This window comes from Nomia melanderi, unplaced genomic scaffold (genome assembly GCF_051020985.1).
Source record: "Nomia melanderi isolate GNS246 unplaced genomic scaffold, iyNomMela1 scaffold0412, whole genome shotgun sequence".
Classification (NCBI taxonomy): Eukaryota; Metazoa; Arthropoda; class Insecta; order Hymenoptera; family Halictidae; genus Nomia; species Nomia melanderi.
The window spans coordinates 604-10,000 of record NW_027475527.1 but is presented as its reverse complement, the minus strand read 5'-3'; the positions used below and the strand labels follow the sequence as shown (position 1 = coordinate 10,000).

Below are 9,397 nucleotides of genomic sequence, written 5' to 3'. Positions count from 1 at the left end.
CCGGTCGCTACGGGCCTGGCACCCTCTACGGGTAAATGGCCCCATTCAAGATGGACTTGGACGCGGTTCGACGTCACGGGATAAATGGACCCTCCTGAACACTACATTTCCCTACGGCGGAACCGCGGGATTCAGTGCTGGGCTAATTCCTGTTCGCTCGCAGCTACTAAGGAAATCCTTGTTAGTTTCTTTTCCTCCGCTTAGTAATATGCTTAAATTCAGCGGGTAATCTCGCCTACTCTGAGGTCGTCGTGAACGTGAATTGTATGAAAATTCAATCGAATTTCATAAAAATCGCTCAAAGGCAAAAAAAACAAAGTCTAGAGGAGAGTGCGTTCGAACACAACAATATTCATATTATAACGTATATAAATGATAAATATACCGCGACACGCGCGACTCCGTATCGTCGCGAAAAATCGTTCGCGAACGCGTCTTATGCGCCTCACCAGTGGTCTCTGCTGCGTCGCGTGTCTATATTCTCTTTTTACACTCTTCTCCTTCTTCTATCACATTTTACTCGATCGCGAAAAAGACTCTCGCTAGACGATCTCGCGCTCCGGTTAACTTTAACGCCCGTCCGAGAAGAATTTTCGGGGACTGGACGACCGAAGCGGATCTCGCGCGGTCTCGCGATCGACAGTGAAGAGAAGTGCAGAAGAGGAAAAGAAGACACGACAAACACACACCATGGGGCGACCGACGCGTTCGTTTCAACGCTTTCGCACAAAGTCGGCGGCGGTTATATATTTATATCATTATATTCCGGCGGACGGGACGCGACGTTCGAAAGCCTCGCCAAAGAGGAGCTCCTGCCTCTTCCTCTCTCTTTTCTACGAGAAAAGATAAACGTATTTTACGGGGATACGGAAACGTTACCACGTGGTGTCACACACGATCGTCCGTCTCTTCTCTATAGCAGAAACCGATAAAAATACACCTCCCGAAAGAGAGTATATGGTGATTCTTTTTATATATATATATATTTCGAAATACAACTGAACGTGGCGGAAGCGCACGGTGGTGGTCCAGCGAGGACACGCGACGACGGGGAATAAGAACTATTCGACCCGTTACGAATACGCATGCTCGTCCCGCACGATTTTAACACACACCGTGTTTTTCTCCAGTCGTCAAAGCGTTCGTGCGTCGAATTCGAAAAATAAAAAAAAAAGAAAAACACCTTTTCTCTCTCTCGGGGTAAAAGAGTCGATGTGTATTGTGTATAAAGGTTCTGCGAGAAGTCTCGTTTTGACGTGTGTTCCGCCGATAACGACGATCCTCCGAAACGGGGATACAGAAACGTTACACCTCACAACACGATCTCCGTCTCTTCTCTATAGCAGAAACCGATAAAAATACACCTCCCGAAAGAGAGTATATGGTGATTCTTTTTATATATATATATTTCGAAATTCAACTGAACGTGGCGGAAGCGCACGGTGGTGGTCCAGCGAGGACACGCGACGACGGGGAATAAGAACTATTCGACCCGTTACGAATACGCATGCTCGTCCCGCACGATTTTAACACACACCGTGTTTTTCTCCAGTCGTCAAAGCGTTCGTGCGTCGAATTCGAAAAATAAAAAAAAGAAATACACCTTTTCTCTCTCTCTCGGGGTAAAAAGAGTCGATGTGTATTGTGTATAAAGGTTCTGCTGCGAGAAGTCTCGTTTTGCCGTGTGTTTCGGTAACGACGATCCTCCGAAACGTACATCTCATTCGTAAGAGAGGAAGAAAACAATCTCCCTGGGGCCAGTCGGTAATATACCGACATACGACGTGTCGTGCACATCCGTCTCACGCACGGTATACAAAATATGAATAAAACGTGTGTAGTCTCTCTCTCTCTCGACTTCTTAATATTTTCTTTCACCTCTGACGCATCATTTCAGGTGACGTCGGGAGCGCGGGAAAAAAAATTTTTCTAAACACACGAAACCGTTCATCTCACGAACAGCCGAAAAAGTTGTCGCTCAGATCCATATCGCAGTGGAGCGGTATCCGCGGGCGGTCGTAATTGAACGACGCACGACGCCGCGAACACTCACGCGAGTCCATACAAACGATTCCGATCGTTTTGCAACAACTAGAACGTACACTGTCCGTGAAATTCACAGAATTTTCGCGTGTCCGCGACAAACGCCGACGAGACACCCATCGTTCGCTCGTACGTAGCATCCTTCTCTTAACCCGACTCAGAAACGTTCTTTGCGCCCTTCGGTAAAAAAACGTTCGATCCGAAGAGGTGAACGACGGCGGGGATTTGACAGAGCTACGCAAGCAGTGTATGGTACGTAAACGACCCTCAGCCAGGCGTGGTCCAGGAATTGTATCCGTGGACCGCAATGTGCGTTCGAAATGTCGATGTTCATGTGTCCTGCAGTTCACACGTTGACGCGCAATTAGCTGCGTTCTTCATCGACCCACGAGCCAAGTGATCCACCGTTCAGGGTAATCGTATAAATTTTATATTTCACATATATAATTTTATTCTCATTTGTTCGACCTAATATCTCTCTTCTTTCAAAGAGAAGATAAAAGTTGATACCTGAATCTCCGACCAGCGCGCGAAGGAGATTCAGGCGTCGCCTTGGAGACGACACCGAAGCCTTTCGAGACGAAAAACGTTCAAGTAATATGTATATATTTCTCGACGTTCCGGGCGTATAGTGCATTCAAAAACCCGCGAAAGACGCAGAAGACTCGCACGCGTGGAAACGACGGGGATATATTTTGTATCCTACCCGATACTGAATCCATCGCGTGCAGTCGACCCTCGCGTTCTTCCGATCAGACGCATCTATTGTTGCGCGCATGTTTTCGCGTCGCATCGCGCGAAACGTTGCACGAATCGTACCGATCGATCGATTGAAAGCAAATAATGAAAAAAGACTTCACAGCTGGCTCTTTGCCGGTCATTCGTCCCATGTTATCTCTTGCCGCGAAATTGGCGCGCAAGAGTTGGGTGTCAGACGCGCGGCTTTAAAACGAGCTTCACGGCCGGTCCCTTCGTTACCGCTTTCGTTCTTTCTCTCGGAACGACCATGAACGAACACGACGAGCGACGCTACGGCATACACACGTCCACGGATTCGATTAAAAAAACAGACTTCACAGCTGGCTCTTTGCCGGTCATTCGTCCCATATTATCTCTTGCCGCGAAATTGGCGCGCAAGAGTTGGGTGTCAGACGCACGGCTTTAAAACGAGCTTCACGGCCGGTCCTCTCAATTCCGTGTACGGTACACGCAAGATGCGGGTTCCACTTCCAGACTACCCGGTCCCTTCTCTCTACGAGAATCGATAGTAGAAGAACGGCTCGAAAACGCGTCTCAGAGACTAGGGGAAAAGAAGCGGTATGCGAGCGAAACGAAAACGCATTATGGAAACGTCGCGAAACAATGTTCGACGGTTGCTCGGTTCCAATCGTGCGGCCGTTTCAATTTCTCGTGCGCTTCACCGTCCCTCCGTAACTCTGGCCGATCGCGTATACCGAAGAGCCGACACGCGCAAAAACCACAGGCATTGTATACTGTATATATATATGTTACAGTCACAGCCTTCGCGCGTTTTACTCTCCGACGCGGGGTTTCCACGACGAAAGAGAGACAGTTTCGTGGCGGGTGACTCGGCCGAATCGCTACGACGGGTATTTCTATTATAGAACGAATCATCGCCACCCTTTACCAGTGCCCGACGAAGGAATCACAAGGTCATCTGGAGTTTACAATGCCAGCGACGGTAATTCCAACGAAGACCCGATAAGTCAACTCATCGTTCTATTTCTCCCCGTACAGAAAAGCGAATCGACGCTAACGCACCTCGCGCAAGCACGAACGTTCTCTTCGCGTGGATCATCCCATCGTCGAAAGATGTAAAGACGCATTGGAGATCGTGGTCTCTGGCGGGCTCATTGCACGCCCCACTGCATATCTTTCCTCGAATCGAGAATGATTCGTCCACTAAGGCTGCGAAACTACGCGTCGAGGAAACTAGGGGAAAGAAGCGGGATGCGAGCGAAACGACAATACATTATGGAAACGTCGCGAAACAATGTTCGGCGGTTGCTCGTTTCCTCCTGCGGACGTTTCATTGCTCGGGCGCTTCACGTCCCTCCGTAACCTTCGCGCGATCGCGTGCCCCGGAGAGCCGGCAACCGGTGAACCACAGGCGTATAAACTATAGTCTTCTATAGCAAGCCTTCGGCGGTTACTCTCCGACGCGGGGATTCCACGACGAGAGAGAATTTCGTGGCGGGTGACATCGGTCGAAACGCTACGACGGGTATTTCTATTATAGAACGAATCATCGCCACCCTTTACCAGTGCCCGACGAAGGAATCACAAGGTCATCTGGAGTTTACAATGCCAGCGACGGTAATTCCAACGAAGACCCGATAAGTCAACTCATCGTTCTATTTCTCCCCGTACAGACAAGCGAATCAACGCTATCGCACCTCACGCATGCACGAACGTTCTCTTCGCGTGAATCGTCCCATCGTCGAAAGATATAGCCGCTTGGAGATCGTGGCCCATCAAGTTCTTCCGTAACTCCTGCGCGATCGCGTACCCCGGAGAGCAGGCAACCGGTGAACCACAGGCGTATAAACTATAGTCTTCTATAGCAAGCCTTCGCGTTTACTCTACGACGCGGGGATTCCACGACGAGAGAGATTTTCGTGGCGGGTGACACGGCCGAATCGCTACGACGGGTATTTCTATTATAGAACGAATCATCGCCACCCTTTACCAGTGCCCGACGAAGGAATCACAAGGTCATCTGGAGTTTACAATGCCAGCGACGGTAATTCCAACGAAGACCCGATAAGTCAACTCATCGTTCTATTTCTCCCCGTACAGAAAAGCGAATCGGCGCTATCGCACCTCACGCAAGCAGGAATGATCTCTTCGCGTGGATCGTCCCATCGTCGAAAGATGTAAGACGTACAGAAATCGTGGTCCATCACGATTATTCGTAACTCTCCGAGTCGCGTATCTGAGAGTAGGACAAACGGAGAACCACAGGCATAAATAATACTATATGTTTCTTATATAGTTAGCCTTCGCGTTTTACTCTCCGACATGGGGATTCCACGACGAGAGAGAGTTTCGTGGCGGGTGTCTCGGCCGAATCGCTACGACGGGTATTTCTATTATAGAACGAATCATCGCCACCCTTTACCAGTGCCCGACGAAGGAATCACAAGGTCATCTGGAGTTTACAATGCCAGCGACGGTAATTCCAACGAAGACCCGATAAGTCAACTCATCGTTCTATTTCTCCCCGTACAGAAAAGCGAATCGACGCTATCGCACCTCGCGCGAGCACGTAACTACTCTTCGCGTGGATCGTCCCATCGTCGAAAGATGTAAGACGCACGGAAATCGTGGCCCATCAACGTTTTTTTGTAACTCTGCCGATCGCGTATCACAGAGCCGAGACGCACATACCACAGGCGTATAATACCGTTTTCTTTCGTATGGTAAGCCTTCGCGTTTACTCTTCGGCGCGGGGTTTCCACGTCGAGAGAGACATTCGTGGCGGGTGACATCGGTCGAAACGCTACGACGGGTATTACTATTATAGAACGAATCATCGCCACCCTTTACCAGTGCCCGACGAAGGAATCACAAGGTCATCTGGAGTTTACAATGCCAGCGACGGTAATTCCAACGAAGACCCGATAAGTCAACTCAACGTTCTATTTCTCCCCGTACAGAAAAGCGAATCGACGCTGTTGCACCTCACGCAAGCACGAACGTTCTCTTCGCGTGGATCGTCCCATCGTCGAAAGATGTAAGACGCACGGAAATCGTGGCACATCACGTGTTTTCGGAACTCTGTCGACCGCGTATCTCAGAGACGACGCGCGCGAACCACTGGCATATACTATTATATATCGCGTTTTACCCTCCGACGCGGGGATTCCACGACGAGAGAGAGTTTCGTGAGCGGGTTGACTCGGAAGAAACGCTACGACGGGTATTTCTATTATAGAACGCATCATCGCCACCCTTTACCAGTGCCCGACGAAGGAATCACAAGGTCATCTGGAGTTTACAATGCCAGCGACGGTAATTCCAACGAAGACCCGATAAGTCAACTCAACGTTCTATTTCTCCCCGTACAGAAAAGCGAATCGACGCAATCGCACCATACGCGTGCACGTAAACAACTCTTCGCGTGGATCGTCCCATCGTCGAGAGACGTAAGTTTTCATAGTATGAATTCGCGTTTTACTCTCCGACGCGGGGATTCCACGACGAGAGAGAGTTTCGTGAGCGGGTTGACTCGGAAGAAACGCTACGACGGGTATTTCTATTATAGAACGCATCATCGCCACCCTTTACCAGTGCCCGACGAAGGAATCACAAGGTCATCTGGAGTTTACAATGCCAGCGACGGTAATTCCAACGAAGACCCGATAAGTCAACTCAACGTTCTATTTCTCCCCGTACAGAAAAGCGAATCGACGCAATCGCACCATACGCGTGCACGTAAACAACTCTTCGCGTGGATCGTCCCATCGTCGAGAGACGTAAGTTTTCATAGTATGAATTCGCGTTTTACTCTCCGACGCGGGGATTCCACGACGAGAGAGAGTTTCGTGAGCGGGTTGACTCGGAAGAAACGCTACGACGGGTATTTCTATTATAGAACGCATCATCGCCACCCTTTACCAGTGCCCGACGAAGGAATCACAAGGTCATCTGGAGTTTACAATGCCAGCGACGGTAATTCCAACGAAGACCCGATAAGTCAACTCAACGTTCTATTACTCCCCGTACAGAAAAGCGAATCGACGCAATCGCACCATACGCGTGCACGTAACAACTCTTCGCGTGGATCGTCCCATCGTCGAGAGACGTAAGTTTCATAGTAAGCCTTCGGCGTTTTACTCTCCGACGCGGGGATTCCACGACGAGAGAGAGAGTTTCGTGAGCGGGTTGACTCGGAAGAAACGCTACGACGGGTATTTCTATTATAGAACGCATCATCGCCACCCTTTACCAGTGCCCGACGAAGGAATCACAAGGTCATCTGGAGTTTACAATGCCAGCGACGGTAATTCCAACGAAGACCCGATAAGTCAACTCAACGTTCTATTTCTCCCCGTACAGAAAAGCGAATCGACGCAATCGCACCATACGCGTACACGTAAACAACTCTTCGCGTGGATCGTCCCATCGTCGAGAGACGTAAGTTTTCATAGTATGAATTCGCGTTTTACTCTCCGACGCGGGGATTCCACGACGAGAGAGAGTTTCGTGAGCGGGTTGACTCCGAAGAAACGCTACGACGGGTATTTCTATTATAGAACGCATCATCGCCACCCTTTACCAGTGCCCGACGAAGGAATCACAAGGTCATCTGGAGTTTACAATGCCAGCGACGGTAATTCCAACGAAGACCCGATAAGTCAACTCAACGTTCTATTTCTCCCCGTACAGAAAAGCGAATCGACGCAATCGCACCATACGCGTGCACGTAAACAACTCTTCGCGTGGATCGTCCCATCGTCGAGAGACGTAAGTTTTCATAGTATGAATTCGCGTTTTACTCTCCGACGCGGGGATTCCACGACGAGAGAGAGTTTCGTGAGCGGGTTGACTCGGAAGAAACGCTACGACGGGTATTTCTATTATAGAACGCATCATCGCCACCCTTTACCAGTGCCCGACGAAGGAATCACAAGGTCATCTGGAGTTTACAATGCCAGCGACGGTAATTCCAACGAAGACCCGATAAGTCAACTCAACGTTCTATTACTCCCCGTACAGAAAAGCGAATCGACGCAATCGCACCATACGCGTGCACGTAACAACTCTTCGCGTGGATCGTCCCATCGTCGAGAGACGTAAGTTTCCATACTATGAATTCGCGTTTTACTCTCCGACGCGGGGATTCCACGACGAGAGAGTGTTTCGTGAGCGGGTTGACTCGGAAGAAACGCTACGACGGGTATTTCTATTATAGAACGCATCATCGCCACCCTTTACCAGTGCCCGACGAAGGAATCACAAGGTCATCTGGAGTTTACAATGCCAGCGACGGTAATTCCAACGAAGACCCGATAAGTCAACTCAACGTTCTATTGCTCCCCGTACAGAAAAGCGAATCGACGCAATCGCACCATACGCGTGCACGTAACAACTCTTCGCGTGGATCGTCCCATCGTCGAGAGACGTAAGTTTCATAAGTAAGCCTTCGGCGTTTTACTCTCCGACGCGGGGATTCCACGACGAGAGAGTGTTTCGTGGCGGGTGACTAGGCCGAAACGCTACGACGGGTATTTCTATTATAGAACGAATCATCGCCACCCTTTACCAGTGCCCGACGAAGGAATCACAAGGTCATCTGGAGTTTACAATGCCAGCGACGGTAATTCCAACGAAGACCCGATAAGTCAGCTCATCGTTCTATTTCTCCCCGTACAGAAAAGCGAATCGACGCTATCGCACCTCGCGCGAGCACGTAACAACTCTTCGCGTGGATCGTCCCATCGTCGAGAGACGTAAGACGCACGGAAATCGTGGTTCATCGCGTCTTTTCCTACTCTCTTGAATCGCAATTTCGTATAGAGCCTACACACGCGAACCACCGGCATATACTATTTCTTCTCTCATAGTAAGCCTTCGCGCGTTTTACTCTCCGACGCGGGGATTCCACGACGAGAGAGTGTTTCGTGGCGGGTGTCTCGGCCGAATCGCTACGACGGGTATTTCTATTATAGAACGAATCATCGCCACCCTTTACCAGTGCCCGACGAAGGAATCACAAGGTCATCTGGAGTTTACAATGCCAGCGACGGTAATTCCAACGAAGACCCGATAAGTCAACTCATCGTTCTATTTCTCCCCGTACAGAAAAGCGAATCGACGCTATCGCACCTCGCGCGAGCACGAAACAACTCTTCGCGTGGATCGTCCCATCGTCGAAAGATGTAAGACGCACGGAAATCGTGGTTCGGCGGGCTCTATGCGCCTTGTTCAAAGTAAAAAAAAAAAATTTCGACGGACGGGAGAAGTGTATTTCTCCGCGCGTAAGCCGTTCGAAATTTCCGACGGACGGGAGATGAACTCTCCGCGCGTAAGCCGTCTAGTCATACAGCAGAGCAGGTATCGAGATACCTCTCTGTGCATGATCGTTCAAGTATTTTTCACGAGGAAGCGTTGTTGCACGTTTATCGCTCCTTCCTCCTCTGTATATATAATATTATTTCTCTTGTGTATCGAGTGTGTGCAGAAATTGAACTCGTACACTTATATATATATATGTATGTATCTTTCGCTCCTTTTTATATTATCTTTCGCTCCACTCTTTATATTTCTCATGTTTCCTTCTTTCGGTCAGTTCTTGTAGTGTATTTTGCTCGTTAATGATCCTTCCGCA

General features: G+C 49.4%; 2 non-coding genes across 2 annotated transcripts in view; both read right to left on the bottom strand.

Annotated features, from left to right (window-relative positions):
• The window catches only part of LOC143176199 (large subunit ribosomal RNA), a 4,007-nt gene extending 3,758 nt beyond the window's left edge, over nucleotides 1–249 (bottom strand). Inside the window, exon 1 of the ribosomal RNA XR_013000784.1 lies at nucleotides 1–249. This exon is cut by the window's left edge and continues 3,758 nt beyond it. This is a non-coding gene — a ribosomal RNA (large subunit ribosomal RNA).
• A 2,055-nt stretch (nucleotides 250–2,304) lies between these two features.
• Nucleotides 2,305–2,459, bottom strand: LOC143176198 (5.8S ribosomal RNA). Its single transcript, XR_013000783.1, has one exon. It is a non-coding gene; the product is annotated as a 5.8S ribosomal RNA (ribosomal RNA).
• Nucleotides 2,460–9,397: the final 6,938 nt, after the last annotated feature.